This window comes from Schistocerca piceifrons, chromosome 2 (genome assembly GCF_021461385.2).
Source record: "Schistocerca piceifrons isolate TAMUIC-IGC-003096 chromosome 2, iqSchPice1.1, whole genome shotgun sequence".
Classification (NCBI taxonomy): Eukaryota; Metazoa; Arthropoda; class Insecta; order Orthoptera; family Acrididae; genus Schistocerca; species Schistocerca piceifrons.
In genome coordinates this window covers 356,140,177-356,158,583 of record NC_060139.1, presented here as the reverse complement: position 1 = coordinate 356,158,583, position 18,407 = coordinate 356,140,177, and the positions used below count along the sequence as shown (strand labels likewise).

The window sequence follows — 18,407 nt, the reverse complement described above, 5'->3', positions numbered from 1 at the left end:
TTACTACTATCGCTGTTGGAAACCAGGTGATAACCGCACAGTATTCTAGAGACGATGAGGTAATGAAAATTTAGAATAAGTAAAACAGTATCAAAAGAAGTTGTGTGGTGGAGCAGCACATGCAATTCACGCTTCCTAGATATTCGTTACTGCATAGAATAATTCTTTTGTCTGCGGCGTCTTCAGTATCCGTCTTCTGGAAATTTTGCTTGCAGTATATTGTGCAATCTTTTCGTTATGAGTTGGTGCTTGGTTTCCCGATGTTCTTTTGTTTAGTGCATTCGCCTTCTCTTAACCCTGAGAAACCACATACCGAAACTGAGGCACTGCCGGCTGTTCATAAGCAGTGCTCGATGCAGTTATTTCGCTTTTTATTCGTTGCCTTTAATATTCTTCTCATCAGTGGTGAGTGCTGCCTGCAGAAAGCGTTTATCTTGCGAATTCACGTGAAAGTTTGTGTTCCCTGTGAGGCGCACTACTTGGGATTAACTTGACTGCTCCAGCCAGGTGGCTCGTTGGTCTAGGGGTATGATTCCTGCTTTGGGTGCAGGAGGTCCCGGGTTCAAATCCCGGACGAGCCCTAGCGTTTTGTGCAAACTGATCGCACGTCAGTGGCTGAGTCAGCGCAAAAAGCTCGCCGTCAATATCAAATGAACTTCTTATTCGATGTGAGCAATTGACACTCTGGTCCGACGCGTTAAAAAAAAAAAATAAAAAAAAAAAAAGTGGCTGGGGTACCTGGCTCTCACCCAGGAGGCCGGGGTTCGATTCCCGGTACCGGAAATGCGCATTTTGTTGCTCCTCTTATGCGACTTGGCCCGACTTAGCTCGACTGACGCTACGCTGACGCTTGCAGAAAACTACGTTAAGTACGATTCGTGGTAACAAGTGACGGCGAGAGCGATGCGACACCTGTCCACCTCTTATCGAGGCACCTAACTGTGGTCAACAAAGCTGGAGGACTGCAAGACATTGCCACGGGGGCTGAATGCAGCTAACCACACTGCTTAGTGTCCTAACAGCGGAGACAGGTTCAAAAAAAAAAAAAAAAAAAAAAAATGGGTATAATTCCTGCTTAGGGTGCAGGAGGTCCCGGGTTCAAATCCCGGACGAGCCCTCGCGTTTTGTGCAAACTGATCGCACGTCAGTGGCTGAGTCAGCGCAAAAAGCTCGCCGTCAATATCAAACGAATTTCTTATTCGACGTGAGCAATTGACACTCTGGTCCGACGCGTGAAGGCGATTACGAAGGTTTCGGGTACAGGTGGTAGCAGATGCAATTTCCCAATCTAAAAACGAAAAAAAATTAAAAAAAAAAAAAAAAAAAAAGGGGTATGATTCCTGCTTTGGGTGCAGGAGGTCCCGGGTTCAAATCCCGGACGAGCCCTGCCATTTTGACCGTGCTGAAGAGTAGGTGGAACTCAGCCCCGGTTGCAGCTCCTCAATGAAGAGTAGACGCCTGTTATAGCACGTGGATATAACAAGAATGCGGCACCAGTAAAGTACGTAGGTGGAATTCGGTAGAAAAGCAGACGGTAATTTTGCATGCAACGGAAAACAAGGTTGTCTTTGCGGGATATGTGCACCGTGAGTGGAGATTCAGCTTAATTGTGCGACAGTCTACCCTCATCTTACTAGCGACGGCAACAACCAAGGGGTGGCATGTAAGATTGAGCGTGGCTAAGAGTTTCTCATTATTAGTTAGCATCACACTTTGACAGAGCTGTGACAAGGCGAGTAGGGTGAGCTCAGGAAAGCCAGTAGCAAGCGCACTTGAAGTAGCCCTGAAGAACCGGATTATAAATTTTGCCAGCCATAATGGAGCTAGGGGCGTTCTCAGTTACCAAATACCGGTGCAATAAGAGAGCAACAGTATTTGACCGTAAAATGACGCCCTATCCGTCTAGCATACGACATTGCTTGTCTCTGCATACGCGGACGTCAGGTCATCTCGGAAATGAAATCCGAAATATAGATTAAAATTGTTGTGTTCCCGCCCGGGATCGAACCGGGGACCTTCTGCGTGTAAAGCAGACGTGATAACCGCTACACCACGGAAACGACGGTTCTTTTCATGTACCACCCGGAGACTCGTAATAGCAACAGTTTGTCTTCTGTGTTAGCAAGGGCATCGGCTACGAGCTCCCTCCGATTCGTGAAGTTCCTGTAGTAAAAGACGTCGATGGAAACAATCCAACCGCGACAGACAGGGAGAACGCTGGCTGAGCTGCAGCCCTACATGGTGAGACCATCAAAGGTGGCGTCATTCACATGCAGTGCGTTTTCGGAACGAATAGGCTCGTTGGTCTAGGGGTATGATTCCTGCTTCGGGTGCAGGAGGTCCCGGGTTCAAATCCCGGACGAGCCCTTGCGTTTTGTACAACGGTGCGGTAACAAATCGCATGGCGGCGGCTGTTTCGCGCATTTCCAGGCCTCCAAGTCAGCGCTAAAATCCGACAACCAGTTCTGAAACCGTTTCATGTTTCATTTGAGCCATGTGCACCCTGCTGATGGAACGTTTGAAGTTGATTTAAATGGTCACAGTAGAGATCGTAGCAAGTGTCTTGCTGAGTGCGACGAAAACGGGTTTCCGCCCGCAATCGAGCCGGGGACCTTCTGCGTGTTAGGCACGGCGCCTGGGCTCGGCGGCAGCTGCTGCTCTTTCCTTCCTTACGAGATACCGTCGATTCGCGCAGTCGTTATTGCAAAAGATGTCACCAAAGGCAATCGCTTCGTTAGCGGCACGGTGCCTGGGCTCGGCGGCAGCTCTACATGGAGGCACCAGCAGCCCAGCCAGGCCGCCGCCGGCACCGGCGCGCCACAGCCCAAGGAGTCGGCGGCCGCCCTGCAATGCCCCTGCCGTTGCATATTCCACCCGCCTCATATCCTCCCCATGTCTGACTCACTACCCCAAATGACACTGCAGTGGACGTGCTTATTACTATCGCTTTTGGAAGAACCAAGGCGCAGTATTCTAGTGTCGAACCGGTACTGCAAATTGGGATTAAGCAAAAATTTATTGTGTGGTCGAGCGACAGCTTCGGCTCGCTCTTCCTACATGATCGCTTCTTGTGCGGAATAATTCCTAGCTCGCCGATGGCTTCAGAGTTGGTCTTCTCGAAGTTTTGCTTTCGCACTGCATTCCGCAATCTTTTCGTTATGAGTTGTGTGCTTCGGTTTCCCGACTTTCTTGTGTTTAGTGCGTTTGGCTTCTCTTAACCCTTAGCCACCGCTTGCCGAAATTTCCACACTATCATCTGTCGATCTGCAGAGCTCGATGAAGGCATCGCGGCCGTTCCTGAGCTCGTGGAACGGTCGAATCTGTAGTTGTTTCCAGATCTCTCCCACACAACGGCCTCCCAGAAGCTTGGATTACAGAAGTACGCCACTACTCCCAGCCGGAGATTCACGATTGAAAGCAGAATGACATGAGCTACACGCAGCTCCGATTTTTTTTTTGTGTCTGACCTACTTTGAAAGACTTTGTAGTCGATTTACTTACTACTATCGCTGTTGGAAACCAGGTGATAACCGCACAGTATTCTAGAGACGATGAGGTAATGAAAATTTAGAATAAGTAAAACAGTATCAAAAGAAGTTGTGTGGTGGAGCAGCACATGCAATTCACGCTTCCTAGATATTCGTTACTGCATAGAATAATTCTTTTGTCTGCGGCGTCTTCAGTATCCGTCTTCTGGAAATTTTGCTTGCAGTATATTGTGCAATCTTTTCGTTATGAGTTGGTGCTTGGTTTCCCGATGTTCTTTTGTTTAGTGCATTCGCCTTCTCTTAACCCTGAGAAACCACATACCGAAACTGAGGCACTGCCGGCTGTTCATAAGCAGTGCTCGATGCAGTTATTTCGCTTTTTATTCGTTGCCTTTAATATTCTTCTCATCAGTGGTGAGTGCTGCCTGCAGAAAGCGTTTATCTTGCGAATTCACGTGAAAGTTTGTGTTCCCTGTGAGGCGCACTACTTGGGATTAACTTGACTGCTCCAGCCAGGTGGCTCGTTGGTCTAGGGGTATGATTCCTGCTTTGGGTGCAGGAGGTCCCGGGTTCAAATCCCGGACGAGCCCTAGCGTTTTGTGCAAACTGATCGCACGTCAGTGGCTGAGTCAGCGCAAAAAGCTCGCCGTCAATATCAAATGAACTTCTTATTCGATGTGAGCAATTGACACTCTGGTCCGACGCGTTAAAAAAAAAAAAATAAAAAAAAAAAAAGTGGCTGGGGTACCTGGCTCTCACCCAGGAGGCCGGGGTTCGATTCCCGGTACCGGAAATGCGCATTTTGTTGCTCCTCTTATGCGACTTGGCCCGACTTAGCTCGACTGACGCTACGCTGACGCTTGCAGAAAACTACGTTAAGTACGATTCGTGGTAACAAGTGACGGCGAGAGCGATGCGACACCTGTCCACCTCTTATCGAGGCACCTAACTGTGGTCAACAAAGCTGGAGGACTGCAAGACATTGCCACGGGGGCTGAATGCAGCTAACCACACTGCTTAGTGTCCTAACAGCGGAGACAGGTTCAAAAAAAAAAAAAAAAAAAAAAAAAAATGGGTATAATTCCTGCTTAGGGTGCAGGAGGTCCCGGGTTCAAATCCCGGACGAGCCCTCGCGTTTTGTGCAAACTGATCGCACGTCAGTGGCTGAGTCAGCGCAAAAAGCTCGCCGTCAATATCAAACGAATTTCTTATTCGACGTGAGCAATTGACACTCTGGTCCGACGCGTGAAGGCGATTACGAAGGTTTCGGGTACAGGTGGTAGCAGATGCAATTTCCCAATCTAAAAACGAAAAAAAATTAAAAAAAAAAAAAAAAAAAAGGGGGTATGATTCCTGCTTTGGGTGCAGGAGGTCCCGGGTTCAAATCCCGGACGAGCCCTGCCATTTTGACCGTGCTGAAGAGTAGGTGGAACTCAGCCCCGGTTGCAGCTCCTCAATGAAGAGTAGACGCCTGTTATAGCACGTGGATATAACAAGAATGCGGCACCAGTAAAGTACGTAGGTGGAATTCGGTAGAAAAGCAGACGGTAATTTTGCATGCAACGGAAAACAAGGTTGTCTTTGCGGGATATGTGCACCGTGAGTGGAGATTCAGCTTAATTGTGCGACAGTCTACCCTCATCTTACTAGCGACGGCAACAACCAAGGGGTGGCATGTAAGATTGAGCGTGGCTAAGAGTTTCTCATTATTAGTTAGCATCACACTTTGACAGAGCTGTGACAAGGCGAGTAGGGTGAGCTCAGGAAAGCCAGTAGCAAGCGCACTTGAAGTAGCCCTGAAGAACCGGATTATAAATTTTGCCAGCCATAATGGAGCTAGGGGCGTTCTCAGTTACCAAATACCGGTGCAATAAGAGAGCAACAGTATTTGACCGTAAAATGACGCCCTATCCGTCTAGCATACGACATTGCTTGTCTCTGCATACGCGGACGTCAGGTCATCTCGGAAATGAAATCCGAAATATAGATTAAAATTGTTGTGTTCCCGCCCGGGATCGAACCGGGGACCTTCTGCGTGTAAAGCAGACGTGATAACCGCTACACCACGGAAACGACGGTTCTTTTCATGTACCACCCGGAGACTCGTAATAGCAACAGTTTGTCTTCTGTGTTAGCAAGGGCATCGGCTACGAGCTCCCTCCGATTCGTGAAGTTCCTGTAGTAAAAGACGTCGATGGAAACAATCCAACCGCGACAGACAGGGAGAACGCTGGCTGAGCTGCAGCCCTACATGGTGAGACCATCAAAGGTGGCGTCATTCACATGCAGTGCGTTTTCGGAACGAATAGGCTCGTTGGTCTAGGGGTATGATTCCTGCTTCGGGTGCAGGAGGTCCCGGGTTCAAATCCCGGACGAGCCCTTGCGTTTTGTACAACGGTGCGGTAACAAATCGCATGGCGGCGGCTGTTTCGCGCATTTCCAGGCCTCCAAGTCAGCGCTAAAATCCGACAACCAGTTCTGAAACCGTTTCATGTTTCATTTGAGCCATGTGAACCCTGCTGATGGAACGTTTGAAGTTGATTTAAATGGTCACAGTAGAGATCGTAGCAAGTGTCTTGCTGAGTGCGACGAAAACGGGTTTCCGCCCGCAATCGAGCCGGGGACCTTCTGCGTGTTAGGCACGGCGCCTGGGCTCGGCGGCAGCTGCTGCTCTTTCCTTCCTTACGAGATACCGTCGATTCGCGCAGTCGTTATTGCAAAAGATGTCACCAAAGGCAATCGCTTCGTTAGCGGCACGGTGCCTGGGCTCGGCGGCAGCTCTACATGGAGGCACCAGCAGCCCAGCCAGGCCGCCGCCGGCACCGGCGCGCCACAGCCCAAGGAGTCGGCGGCCGCCCTGCAATGCCCCTGCCGTTGCATATTCCACCCGCCTCATATCCTCCCCATGTCTGACTCACTACCCCAAATGACACTGCAGTGGACGTGCTTATTACTATCGCTTTTGGAAGAACCAAGGCGCAGTATTCTAGTGTCGAACCGGTACTGCAAATTGGGATTAAGCAAAAATTTATTGTGTGGTCGAGCGACAGCTTCGGCTCGCTCTTCCTACATGATCGCTTCTTGTGCGGAATAATTCCTAGCTCGCCGATGGCTTCAGAGTTGGTCTTCTCGAAGTTTTGCTTTCGCACTGCATTCCGCAATCTTTTCGTTATGAGTTGTGTGCTTCGGTTTCCCGACTTTCTTGTGTTTAGTGCGTTTGGCTTCTCTTAACCCTTAGCCACCGCTTGCCGAAATTTCCACACTATCATCTGTCGATCTGCAGAGCTCGATGAAGGCATCGCGGCCGTTCCTGAGCTCGTGGAACGGTCGAATCTGTAGTTGTTTCCAGATCTCTCCCACACAACGGCCTCCCAGAAGCTTGGATTACAGAAGTACGCCACTACTCCCAGCCGGAGATTCACGATTGAAAGCAGAATGACATGAGCTACACGCAGCTCCGATTTTTTTTTTGTGTCTGACCTACTTTGAAAGACTTTGTAGTCGATTTACTTACTACTATCGCTGTTGGAAACCAGGTGATAACCGCACAGTATTCTAGAGACGATGAGGTAATGAAAATTTAGAATAAGTAAAACAGTATCAAAAGAAGTTGTGTGGTGGAGCAGCACATGCAATTCACGCTTCCTAGATATTCGTTACTGCATAGAATAATTCTTTTGTCTGCGGCGTCTTCAGTATCCGTCTTCTGGAAATTTTGCTTGCAGTATATTGTGCAATCTTTTCGTTATGAGTTGGTGCTTGGTTTCCCGATGTTCTTTTGTTTAGTGCATTCGCCTTCTCTTAACCCTGAGAAACCACATACCGAAACTGAGGCACTGCCGGCTGTTCATAAGCAGTGCTCGATGCAGTTATTTCGCTTTTTATTCGTTGCCTTTAATATTCTTCTCATCAGTGGTGAGTGCTGCCTGCAGAAAGCGTTTATCTTGCGAATTCACGTGAAAGTTTGTGTTCCCTGTGAGGCGCACTACTTGGGATTAACTTGACTGCTCCAGCCAGGTGGCTCGTTGGTCTAGGGGTATGATTCCTGCTTTGGGTGCAGGAGGTCCCGGGTTCAAATCCCGGACGAGCCCTAGCGTTTTGTGCAAACTGATCGCACGTCAGTGGCTGAGTCAGCGCAAAAAGCTCGCCGTCAATATCAAATGAACTTCTTATTCGATGTGAGCAATTGACACTCTGGTCCGACGCGTTAAAAAAAAAAAATAAAAAAAAAAAGTGGCTGGGGTACCTGGCTCTCACCCAGGAGGCCGGGGTTCGATTCCCGGTACCGGAAATGCGCATTTTGTTGCTCCTCTTATGCGACTTGGCCCGACTTAGCTCGACTGACGCTACGCTGACGCTTGCAGAAAACTACGTTAAGTACGATTCGTGGTAACAAGTGACGGCGAGAGCGATGCGACACCTGTCCACCTCTTATCGAGGCACCTAACTGTGGTCAACAAAGCTGGAGGACTGCAAGACATTGCCACGGGGGCTGAATGCAGCTAACCACACTGCTTAGTGTCCTAACAGCGGAGACAGGTTCAAAAAAAAAAAAAAAAAAAAAAAAAAAAATGGGTATAATTCCTGCTTAGGGTGCAGGAGGTCCCGGGTTCAAATCCCGGACGAGCCCTCGCGTTTTGTGCAAACTGATCGCACGTCAGTGGCTGAGTCAGCGCAAAAAGCTCGCCGTCAATATCAAACGAATTTCTTATTCGACGTGAGCAATTGACACTCTGGTCCGACGCGTGAAGGCGATTACGAAGGTTTCGGGTACAGGTGGTAGCAGATGCAATTTCCCAATCTAAAAACGAAAAAAAATTAAAAAAAAAAAAAAAAAAAAGGGGGTATGATTCCTGCTTTGGGTGCAGGAGGTCCCGGGTTCAAATCCCGGACGAGCCCTGCCATTTTGACCGTGCTGAAGAGTAGGTGGAACTCAGCCCCGGTTGCAGCTCCTCAATGAAGAGTAGACGCCTGTTATAGCACGTGGATATAACAAGAATGCGGCACCAGTAAAGTACGTAGGTGGAATTCGGTAGAAAAGCAGACGGTAATTTTGCATGCAACGGAAAACAAGGTTGTCTTTGCGGGATATGTGCACCGTGAGTGGAGATTCAGCTTAATTGTGCGACAGTCTACCCTCATCTTACTAGCGACGGCAACAACCAAGGGGTGGCATGTAAGATTGAGCGTGGCTAAGAGTTTCTCATTATTAGTTAGCATCACACTTTGACAGAGCTGTGACAAGGCGAGTAGGGTGAGCTCAGGAAAGCCAGTAGCAAGCGCACTTGAAGTAGCCCTGAAGAACCGGATTATAAATTTTGCCAGCCATAATGGAGCTAGGGGCGTTCTCAGTTACCAAATACCGGTGCAATAAGAGAGCAACAGTATTTGACCGTAAAATGACGCCCTATCCGTCTAGCATACGACATTGCTTGTCTCTGCATACGCGGACGTCAGGTCATCTCGGAAATGAAATCCGAAATATAGATTAAAATTGTTGTGTTCCCGCCCGGGATCGAACCGGGGACCTTCTGCGTGTAAAGCAGACGTGATAACCGCTACACCACGGAAACGACGGTTCTTTTCATGTACCACCCGGAGACTCGTAATAGCAACAGTTTGTCTTCTGTGTTAGCAAGGGCATCGGCTACGAGCTCCCTCCGATTCGTGAAGTTCCTGTAGTAAAAGACGTCGATGGAAACAATCCAACCGCGACAGACAGGGAGAACGCTGGCTGAGCTGCAGCCCTACATGGTGAGACCATCAAAGGTGGCGTCATTCACATGCAGTGCGTTTTCGGAACGAATAGGCTCGTTGGTCTAGGGGTATGATTCCTGCTTCGGGTGCAGGAGGTCCCGGGTTCAAATCCCGGACGAGCCCTTGCGTTTTGTACAACGGTGCGGTAACAAATCGCATGGCGGCGGCTGTTTCGCGCATTTCCAGGCCTCCAAGTCAGCGCTAAAATCCGACAACCAGTTCTGAAACCGTTTCATGTTTCATTTGAGCCATGTGCACCCTGCTGATGGAACGTTTGAAGTTGATTTAAATGGTCACAGTAGAGATCGTAGCAAGTGTCTTGCTGAGTGCGACGAAAACGGGTTTCCGCCCGCAATCGAGCCGGGGACCTTCTGCGTGTTAGGCACGGCGCCTGGGCTCGGCGGCAGCTGCTGCTCTTTCCTTCCTTACGAGATACCGTCGATTCGCGCAGTCGTTATTGCAAAAGATGTCACCAAAGGCAATCGCTTCGTTAGCGGCACGGTGCCTGGGCTCGGCGGCAGCTCTACATGGAGGCACCAGCAGCCCAGCCAGGCCGCCGCCGGCACCGGCGCGCCACAGCCCAAGGAGTCGGCGGCCGCCCTGCAATGCCCCTGCCGTTGCATATTCCACCCGCCTCATATCCTCCCCATGTCTGACTCACTACCCCAAATGACACTGCAGTGGACGTGCTTATTACTATCGCTTTTGGAAGAACCAAGGCGCAGTATTCTAGTGTCGAACCGGTACTGCAAATTGGGATTAAGCAAAAATTTATTGTGTGGTCGAGCGACAGCTTCGGCTCGCTCTTCCTACATGATCGCTTCTTGTGCGGAATAATTCCTAGCTCGCCGATGGCTTCAGAGTTGGTCTTCTCGAAGTTTTGCTTTCGCACTGCATTCCGCAATCTTTTCGTTATGAGTTGTGTGCTTCGGTTTCCCGACTTTCTTGTGTTTAGTGCGTTTGGCTTCTCTTAACCCTTAGCCACCGCTTGCCGAAATTTCCACACTATCATCTGTCGATCTGCAGAGCTCGATGAAGGCATCGCGGCCGTTCCTGAGCTCGTGGAACGGTCGAATCTGTAGTTGTTTCCAGATCTCTCCCACACAACGGCCTCCCAGAAGCTTGGATTACAGAAGTACGCCACTACTCCCAGCCGGAGATTCACGATTGAAAGCAGAATGACATGAGCTACACGCAGCTCCGATTTTTTTTTTGTGTCTGACCTACTTTGAAAGACTTTGTAGTCGATTTACTTACTACTATCGCTGTTGGAAACCAGGTGATAACCGCACAGTATTCTAGAGACGATGAGGTAATGAAAATTTAGAATAAGTAAAACAGTATCAAAAGAAGTTGTGTGGTGGAGCAGCACATGCAATTCACGCTTCCTAGATATTCGTTACTGCATAGAATAATTCTTTTGTCTGCGGCGTCTTCAGTATCCGTCTTCTGGAAATTTTGCTTGCAGTATATTGTGCAATCTTTTCGTTATGAGTTGGTGCTTGGTTTCCCGATGTTCTTTTGTTTAGTGCATTCGCCTTCTCTTAACCCTGAGAAACCACATACCGAAACTGAGGCACTGCCGGCTGTTCATAAGCAGTGCTCGATGCAGTTATTTCGCTTTTTATTCGTTGCCTTTAATATTCTTCTCATCAGTGGTGAGTGCTGCCTGCAGAAAGCGTTTATCTTGCGAATTCACGTGAAAGTTTGTGTTCCCTGTGAGGCGCACTACTTGGGATTAACTTGACTGCTCCAGCCAGGTGGCTCGTTGGTCTAGGGGTATGATTCCTGCTTTGGGTGCAGGAGGTCCCGGGTTCAAATCCCGGACGAGCCCTAGCGTTTTGTGCAAACTGATCGCACGTCAGTGGCTGAGTCAGCGCAAAAAGCTCGCCGTCAATATCAAATGAACTTCTTATTCGATGTGAGCAATTGACACTCTGGTCCGACGCGTTAAAAAAAAAAAATAAAAAAAAAAAGTGGCTGGGGTACCTGGCTCTCACCCAGGAGGCCGGGGTTCGATTCCCGGTACCGGAAATGCGCATTTTGTTGCTCCTCTTATGCGACTTGGCCCGACTTAGCTCGACTGACGCTACGCTGACGCTTGCAGAAAACTACGTTAAGTACGATTCGTGGTAACAAGTGACGGCGAGAGCGATGCGACACCTGTCCACCTCTTATCGAGGCACCTAACTGTGGTCAACAAAGCTGGAGGACTGCAAGACATTGCCACGGGGGCTGAATGCAGCTAACCACACTGCTTAGTGTCCTAACAGCGGAGACAGGTTCAAAAAAAAAAAAAAAAAAAAAAAAAATGGGTATAATTCCTGCTTAGGGTGCAGGAGGTCCCGGGTTCAAATCCCGGACGAGCCCTCGCGTTTTGTGCAAACTGATCGCACGTCAGTGGCTGAGTCAGCGCAAAAAGCTCGCCGTCAATATCAAACGAATTTCTTATTCGACGTGAGCAATTGACACTCTGGTCCGACGCGTGAAGGCGATTACGAAGGTTTCGGGTACAGGTGGTAGCAGATGCAATTTCCCAATCTAAAAACGAAAAAAAATTAAAAAAAAAAAAAAAAAAAAGGGGGTATGATTCCTGCTTTGGGTGCAGGAGGTCCCGGGTTCAAATCCCGGACGAGCCCTGCCATTTTGACCGTGCTGAAGAGTAGGTGGAACTCAGCCCCGGTTGCAGCTCCTCAATGAAGAGTAGACGCCTGTTATAGCACGTGGATATAACAAGAATGCGGCACCAGTAAAGTACGTAGGTGGAATTCGGTAGAAAAGCAGACGGTAATTTTGCATGCAACGGAAAACAAGGTTGTCTTTGCGGGATATGTGCACCGTGAGTGGAGATTCAGCTTAATTGTGCGACAGTCTACCCTCATCTTACTAGCGACGGCAACAACCAAGGGGTGGCATGTAAGATTGAGCGTGGCTAAGAGTTTCTCATTATTAGTTAGCATCACACTTTGACAGAGCTGTGACAAGGCGAGTAGGGTGAGCTCAGGAAAGCCAGTAGCAAGCGCACTTGAAGTAGCCCTGAAGAACCGGATTATAAATTTTGCCAGCCATAATGGAGCTAGGGGCGTTCTCAGTTACCAAATACCGGTGCAATAAGAGAGCAACAGTATTTGACCGTAAAATGACGCCCTATCCGTCTAGCATACGACATTGCTTGTCTCTGCATACGCGGACGTCAGGTCATCTCGGAAATGAAATCCGAAATATAGATTAAAATTGTTGTGTTCCCGCCCGGGATCGAACCGGGGACCTTCTGCGTGTAAAGCAGACGTGATAACCGCTACACCACGGAAACGACGGTTCTTTTCATGTACCACCCGGAGACTCGTAATAGCAACAGTTTGTCTTCTGTGTTAGCAAGGGCATCGGCTACGAGCTCCCTCCGATTCGTGAAGTTCCTGTAGTAAAAGACGTCGATGGAAACAATCCAACCGCGACAGACAGGGAGAACGCTGGCTGAGCTGCAGCCCTACATGGTGAGACCATCAAAGGTGGCGTCATTCACATGCAGTGCGTTTTCGGAACGAATAGGCTCGTTGGTCTAGGGGTATGATTCCTGCTTCGGGTGCAGGAGGTCCCGGGTTCAAATCCCGGACGAGCCCTTGCGTTTTGTACAACGGTGCGGTAACAAATCGCATGGCGGCGGCTGTTTCGCGCATTTCCAGGCCTCCAAGTCAGCGCTAAAATCCGACAACCAGTTCTGAAACCGTTTCATGTTTCATTTGAGCCATGTGAACCCTGCTGATGGAACGTTTGAAGTTGATTTAAATGGTCACAGTAGAGATCGTAGCAAGTGTCTTGCTGAGTGCGACGAAAACGGGTTTCCGCCCGCAATCGAGCCGGGGACCTTCTGCGTGTTAGGCACGGCGCCTGGGCTCGGCGGCAGCTGCTGCTCTTTCCTTCCTTACGAGATACCGTCGATTCGCGCAGTCGTTATTGCAAAAGATGTCACCAAAGGCAATCGCTTCGTTAGCGGCACGGTGCCTGGGCTCGGCGGCAGCTCTACATGGAGGCACCAGCAGCCCAGCCAGGCCGCCGCCGGCACCGGCGCGCCACAGCCCAAGGAGTCGGCGGCCGCCCTGCAATGCCCCTGCCGTTGCATATTCCACCCGCCTCATATCCTCCCCATGTCTGACTCACTACCCCAAATGACACTGCAGTGGACGTGCTTATTACTATCGCTTTTGGAAGAACCAAGGCGCAGTATTCTAGTGTCGAACCGGTACTGCAAATTGGGATTAAGCAAAAATTTATTGTGTGGTCGAGCGACAGCTTCGGCTCGCTCTTCCTACATGATCGCTTCTTGTGCGGAATAATTCCTAGCTCGCCGATGGCTTCAGAGTTGGTCTTCTCGAAGTTTTGCTTTCGCACTGCATTCCGCAATCTTTTCGTTATGAGTTGTGTGCTTCGGTTTCCCGACTTTCTTGTGTTTAGTGCGTTTGGCTTCTCTTAACCCTTAGCCACCGCTTGCCGAAATTTCCACACTATCATCTGTCGATCTGCAGAGCTCGATGAAGGCATCGCGGCCGTTCCTGAGCTCGTGGAACGGTCGAATCTGTAGTTGTTTCCAGATCTCTCCCACACAACGGCCTCCCAGAAGCTTGGATTACAGAAGTACGCCACTACTCCCAGCCGGAGATTCACGATTGAAAGCAGAATGACATGAGCTACACGCAGCTCCGATTTTTTTTTTTGTGTCTGACCTACTTTGAAAGACTTTGTAGTCGATTTACTTACTACTATCGCTGTTGGAAACCAGGTGATAACCGCACAGTATTCTAGAGACGATGAGGTAATGAAAATTTAGAATAAGTAAAACAGTATCAAAAGAAGTTGTGTGGTGGAGCAGCACATGCAATTCACGCTTCCTAGATATTCGTTACTGCATAGAATAATTCTTTTGTCTGCGGCGTCTTCAGTATCCGTCTTCTGGAAATTTTGCTTGCAGTATATTGTGCAATCTTTTCGTTATGAGTTGGTGCTTGGTTTCCCGATGTTCTTTTGTTTAGTGCATTCGCCTTCTCTTAACCCTGAGAAACCACATACCGAAACTGAGGCACTGCCGGCTGTTCATAAGCAGTGCTCGATGCAGTTATTTCGCTTTTTATTCGTTGCCTTTAATATTCTTCTCATCAGTGGTGAGTGCTGCCTGCAGAAAGCGTTTATCTTGCGAATTCACGTGAAAGTTTGTGTTCCCTGTGAGGCGCACTACTTGGGATTAACTTGACTGCTCCAGCCAGGTGGCTCGTTGGTCTAGGGGTATGATTCCTGCTTTGGGTGCAGGAGGTCCCGGGTTCAAATCCCGGACGAGCCCTAGCGTTTTGTGCAAACTGATCGCACGTCAGTGGCTGAGTCAGCGCAAAAAGCTCGCCGTCAATATCAAATGAACTTCTTATTCGATGTGAGCAATTGACACTCTGGTCCGACGCGTTAAAAAAAAAAAATAAAAAAAAAAAGTGGCTGGGGTACCTGGCTCTCACCCAGGAGGCCGGGGTTCGATTCCCGGTACCGGAAATGCGCATTTTGTTGCTCCTCTTATGCGACTTGGCCCGACTTAGCTCGACTGACGCTACGCTGACGCTTGCAGAAAACTACGTTAAGTACGATTCGTGGTAACAAGTGACGGCGAGAGCGATGCGACACCTGTCCACCTCTTATCGAGGCACCTAACTGTGGTCAACAAAGCTGGAGGACTGCAAGACATTGCCACGGGGGCTGAATGCAGCTAACCACACTGCTTAGTGTCCTAACAGCGGAGACAGGTTCAAAAAAAAAAAAAAAAAAAAAAAAATGGGTATAATTCCTGCTTAGAGTGCAGGAGGTCCCGGGTTCAAATCCCGGACGAGCCCTCGCGTTTTGTGCAAACTGATCGCACGTCAGTGGCTGAGTCAGCGCAAAAAGCTCGCCGTCAATATCAAACGAATTTCTTATTCGACGTGAGCAATTGACACTCTGGTCCGACGCGTGAAGGCGATTACGAAGGTTTCGGGTACAGGTGGTAGCAGATGCAATTTCCCAATCTAAAAACGAAAAAAAATTAAAAAAAAAAAAAAAAAAAAGGGGGTATGATTCCTGCTTTGGGTGCAGGAGGTCCCGGGTTCAAATCCCGGACGAGCCCTGCCATTTTGACCGTGCTGAAGAGTAGGTGGAACTCAGCCCCGGTTGCAGCTCCTCAATGAAGAGTAGACGCCTGTTATAGCACGTGGATATAACAAGAATGCGGCACCAGTAAAGTACGTAGGTGGAATTCGGTAGAAAAGCAGACGGTAATTTTGCATGCAACGGAAAACAAGGTTGTCTTTGCGGGATATGTGCACCGTGAGTGGAGATTCAGCTTAATTGTGCGACAGTCTACCCTCATCTTACTAGCGACGGCAACAACCAAGGGGTGGCATGTAAGATTGAGCGTGGCTAAGAGTTTCTCATTATTAGTTAGCATCACACTTTGACAGAGCTGTGACAAGGCGAGTAGGGTGAGCTCAGGAAAGCCAGTAGCAAGCGCACTTGAAGTAGCCCTGAAGAACCGGATTATAAATTTTGCCAGCCATAATGGAGCTAGGGGCGTTCTCAGTTACCAAATACCGGTGCAATAAGAGAGCAACAGTATTTGACCGTAAAATGACGCCCTATCCGTCTAGCATACGACATTGCTTGTCTCTGCATACGCGGACGTCAGGTCATCTCGGAAATGAAATCCGAAATATAGATTAAAATTGTTGTGTTCCCGCCCGGGATCGAACCGGGGACCTTCTGCGTGTAAAGCAGACGTGATAACCGCTACACCACGGAAACGACGGTTCTTTTCATGTACCACCCGGAGACTCGTAATAGCAACAGTTTGTCTTCTGTGTTAGCAAGGGCATCGGCTACGAGCTCCCTCCGATTCGTGAAGTTCCTGTAGTAAAAGACGTCGATGGAAACAATCCAACCGCGACAGACAGGGAGAACGCTGGCTGAGCTGCAGCCCTACATGGTGAGACCATCAAAGGTGGCGTCATTCACATGCAGTGCGTTTTCGGAACGAATAGGCTCGTTGGTCTAGGGGTATGATTCCTGCTTCGGGTGCAGGAGGTCCCGGGTTCAAATCCCGGACGAGCCCTTGCGTTTTGTACAACGGTGCGGTAACAAATCGCATGGCGGCGGCTGTTTCGCGCATTTCCAGGCCTCCAAGTCAGCGCTAAAATCCGACAACCAGTTCTGAAACCGTTTCATGTTTCATTTGAGCCATGTGAACCCTGCTGATGGAACGTTTGAAGTTGATTTAAATGGTCACAGTAGAGATCGTAGCAAGTGTCTTGCTGAGTGCGACGAAAACGGGTTTCCGCCCGCAATCGAGCCGGGGACCTTCTGCGTGTTAGGCACGGCGCCTGGGCTCGGCGGCAGCTGCTGCTCTTTCCTTCCTTACGAGATACCGTCGATTCGCGCAGTCGTTATTGCAAAAGATGTCACCAAAGGCAATCGCTTCGTTAGCGGCACGGTGCCTGGGCTCGGCGGCAGCTCTACATGGAGGCACCAGCAGCCCAGCCAGGCCGCCGCCGGCACCGGCGCGCCACAGCCCAAGGAGTCGGCGGCCGCCCTGCAATGCCCCTGCCGTTGCATATTCCACCCGCCTCATATCCTCCCCATGTCTGACTCACTACCCCAAATGACACTGCAGTGGACGTGCTTATTACTATCGCTTTTGGAAGAACCAAGGCGCAGTATTCTAGTGTCGAACCGGTACTGCAAATTGGGATTAAGCAAAAATTTATTGTGTGGTCGAGCGACAGCTTCGGCTCGCTCTTCCTACATGATCGCTTCTTGTGCGGAATAATTCCTAGCTCGCCGATGGCTTCAGAGTTGGTCTTCTCGAAGTTTTGCTTTCGCACTGCATTCCGCAATCTTTTCGTTATGAGTTGTGTGCTTCGGTTTCCCGACTTTCTTGTGTTTAGTGCGTTTGGCTTCTCTTAACCCTTAGCCACCGCTTGCCGAAATTTCCACACTATCATCTGTCGATCTGCAGAGCTCGATGAAGGCATCGCGGCCGTTCCTGAGCTCGTGGAACGGTCGAATCTGTAGTTGTTTCCAGATCTCTCCCACACAACGGCCTCCCAGAAGCTTGGATTACAGAAGTACGCCACTACTCCCAGCCGGAGATTCACGATTGAAAGCAGAATGACATGAGCTACACGCAGCTCCGATTTTTTTTTTGTGTCTGACCTACTTTGAAAGACTTTGTAGTCGATTTACTTACTACTATCGCTGTTGGAAACCAGGTGATAACCGCACAGTATTCTAGAGACGATGAGGTAATGAAAATTTAGAATAAGTAAAACAGTATCAAAAGAAGTTGTGTGGTGGAGCAGCACATGCAATTCACGCTTCCTAGATATTCGTTACTGCATAGAATAATTCTTTTGTCTGCGGCGTCTTCAGTATCCGTCTTCTGGAAATTTTGCTTGCAGTATATTGTGCAATCTTTTCGTTATGAGTTGGTGCTTGGTTTCCCGATGTTCTTTTGTTTAGTGCATTCGCCTTCTCTTAACCCTGAGAAACCACATACCGAAACTGAGGCACTGCCGGCTGTTCATAAGCAGTGCTCGATGCAGTTATTTCGCTTTTTATTCGTTGCCTTTAATATTCTTCTCATCAGTGGTGAGTGCTGCCTGCAGAAAGCGTTTATCTTGGGAATTCACGTGAAAGTTTGTGTTCCCTGTGAGGCGCACTACTTGGGATTAACTTGACTGCTCCAGCCAGGTGGCTCGTTGGTCTAGGGGTATGATTCCTGCTTTGGGTGCAGGAGGTCCCGGGTTCAAATCCCGGACGAGCCCTAGCGTTTTGTGCAAACTGATCGCACGTCAGTGGCTGAGTCAGCGCAAAAAGCTCGCCGTCAATATCAAATGAACTTCTTATTCGATGTGAGCAATTGACACTCTGGTCCGACGCGTTAAAAAAAAAAAATAAAAAAAAAAAGTGGCTGGGGTACCTGGCTCTCACCCAGGAGGCCGGGGTTCGATTCCCGGTACCGGAAATGCGCATTTTGTTGCTCCTCTTATGCGACTTGGCCCGACTTAGCTCGACTGACGCTTGCAGAAAACTACGTTAAGTACGATTCGTGGTAACAAGTGACGGCGAGAGCGATGCGACACCTGTCCACCTCTTATC

At 49.2% G+C, this 18,407-nt stretch overlaps 16 non-coding genes across 16 annotated transcripts; 11 read left to right on the top strand and 5 right to left on the bottom strand.

Moving 5' to 3' along the window:
* Window positions 1-509: 509 nt before the first annotated feature.
* Trnap-ugg lies at window positions 510-581 on the top strand. The gene has a single exon. It is a non-coding gene; the product is annotated as a tRNA-Pro (tRNA).
* Window positions 582-1,987: 1,406 nt separating this feature from the next.
* Window positions 1,988-2,060, bottom strand: Trnav-uac. The gene has a single exon. It is a non-coding gene; the product is annotated as a tRNA-Val (tRNA).
* A 235-nt stretch (window positions 2,061-2,295) lies between these two features.
* Window positions 2,296-2,367, top strand: Trnap-cgg. The gene has a single exon. It is a non-coding gene; the product is annotated as a tRNA-Pro (tRNA).
* Window positions 2,368-4,006: 1,639 nt separating this feature from the next.
* Trnap-ugg lies at window positions 4,007-4,078 on the top strand. Its single transcript has one exon. It is a non-coding gene; the product is annotated as a tRNA-Pro (tRNA).
* A 1,410-nt stretch (window positions 4,079-5,488) lies between these two features.
* Window positions 5,489-5,561, bottom strand: Trnav-uac. The gene has a single exon. It is a non-coding gene; the product is annotated as a tRNA-Val (tRNA).
* A 235-nt stretch (window positions 5,562-5,796) lies between these two features.
* On the top strand, window positions 5,797-5,868 carry Trnap-cgg. The gene has a single exon. It is a non-coding gene; the product is annotated as a tRNA-Pro (tRNA).
* A 1,639-nt stretch (window positions 5,869-7,507) lies between these two features.
* On the top strand, window positions 7,508-7,579 carry Trnap-ugg. The gene has a single exon. It is a non-coding gene; the product is annotated as a tRNA-Pro (tRNA).
* A 1,409-nt stretch (window positions 7,580-8,988) lies between these two features.
* Trnav-uac lies at window positions 8,989-9,061 on the bottom strand. Its single transcript has one exon. It is a non-coding gene; the product is annotated as a tRNA-Val (tRNA).
* Window positions 9,062-9,296: 235 nt separating this feature from the next.
* Window positions 9,297-9,368, top strand: Trnap-cgg. Its single transcript has one exon. It is a non-coding gene; the product is annotated as a tRNA-Pro (tRNA).
* Window positions 9,369-11,007: 1,639 nt separating this feature from the next.
* Window positions 11,008-11,079, top strand: Trnap-ugg. The gene has a single exon. It is a non-coding gene; the product is annotated as a tRNA-Pro (tRNA).
* A 1,406-nt stretch (window positions 11,080-12,485) lies between these two features.
* Window positions 12,486-12,558, bottom strand: Trnav-uac. The gene has a single exon. It is a non-coding gene; the product is annotated as a tRNA-Val (tRNA).
* Window positions 12,559-12,793: 235 nt separating this feature from the next.
* Trnap-cgg lies at window positions 12,794-12,865 on the top strand. The gene has a single exon. It is a non-coding gene; the product is annotated as a tRNA-Pro (tRNA).
* Window positions 12,866-14,505: 1,640 nt separating this feature from the next.
* Trnap-ugg lies at window positions 14,506-14,577 on the top strand. The gene has a single exon. It is a non-coding gene; the product is annotated as a tRNA-Pro (tRNA).
* Window positions 14,578-15,982: 1,405 nt separating this feature from the next.
* On the bottom strand, window positions 15,983-16,055 carry Trnav-uac. Its single transcript has one exon. It is a non-coding gene; the product is annotated as a tRNA-Val (tRNA).
* A 235-nt stretch (window positions 16,056-16,290) lies between these two features.
* On the top strand, window positions 16,291-16,362 carry Trnap-cgg. Its single transcript has one exon. It is a non-coding gene; the product is annotated as a tRNA-Pro (tRNA).
* A 1,639-nt stretch (window positions 16,363-18,001) lies between these two features.
* Trnap-ugg lies at window positions 18,002-18,073 on the top strand. Its single transcript has one exon. It is a non-coding gene; the product is annotated as a tRNA-Pro (tRNA).
* Window positions 18,074-18,407: the final 334 nt, after the last annotated feature.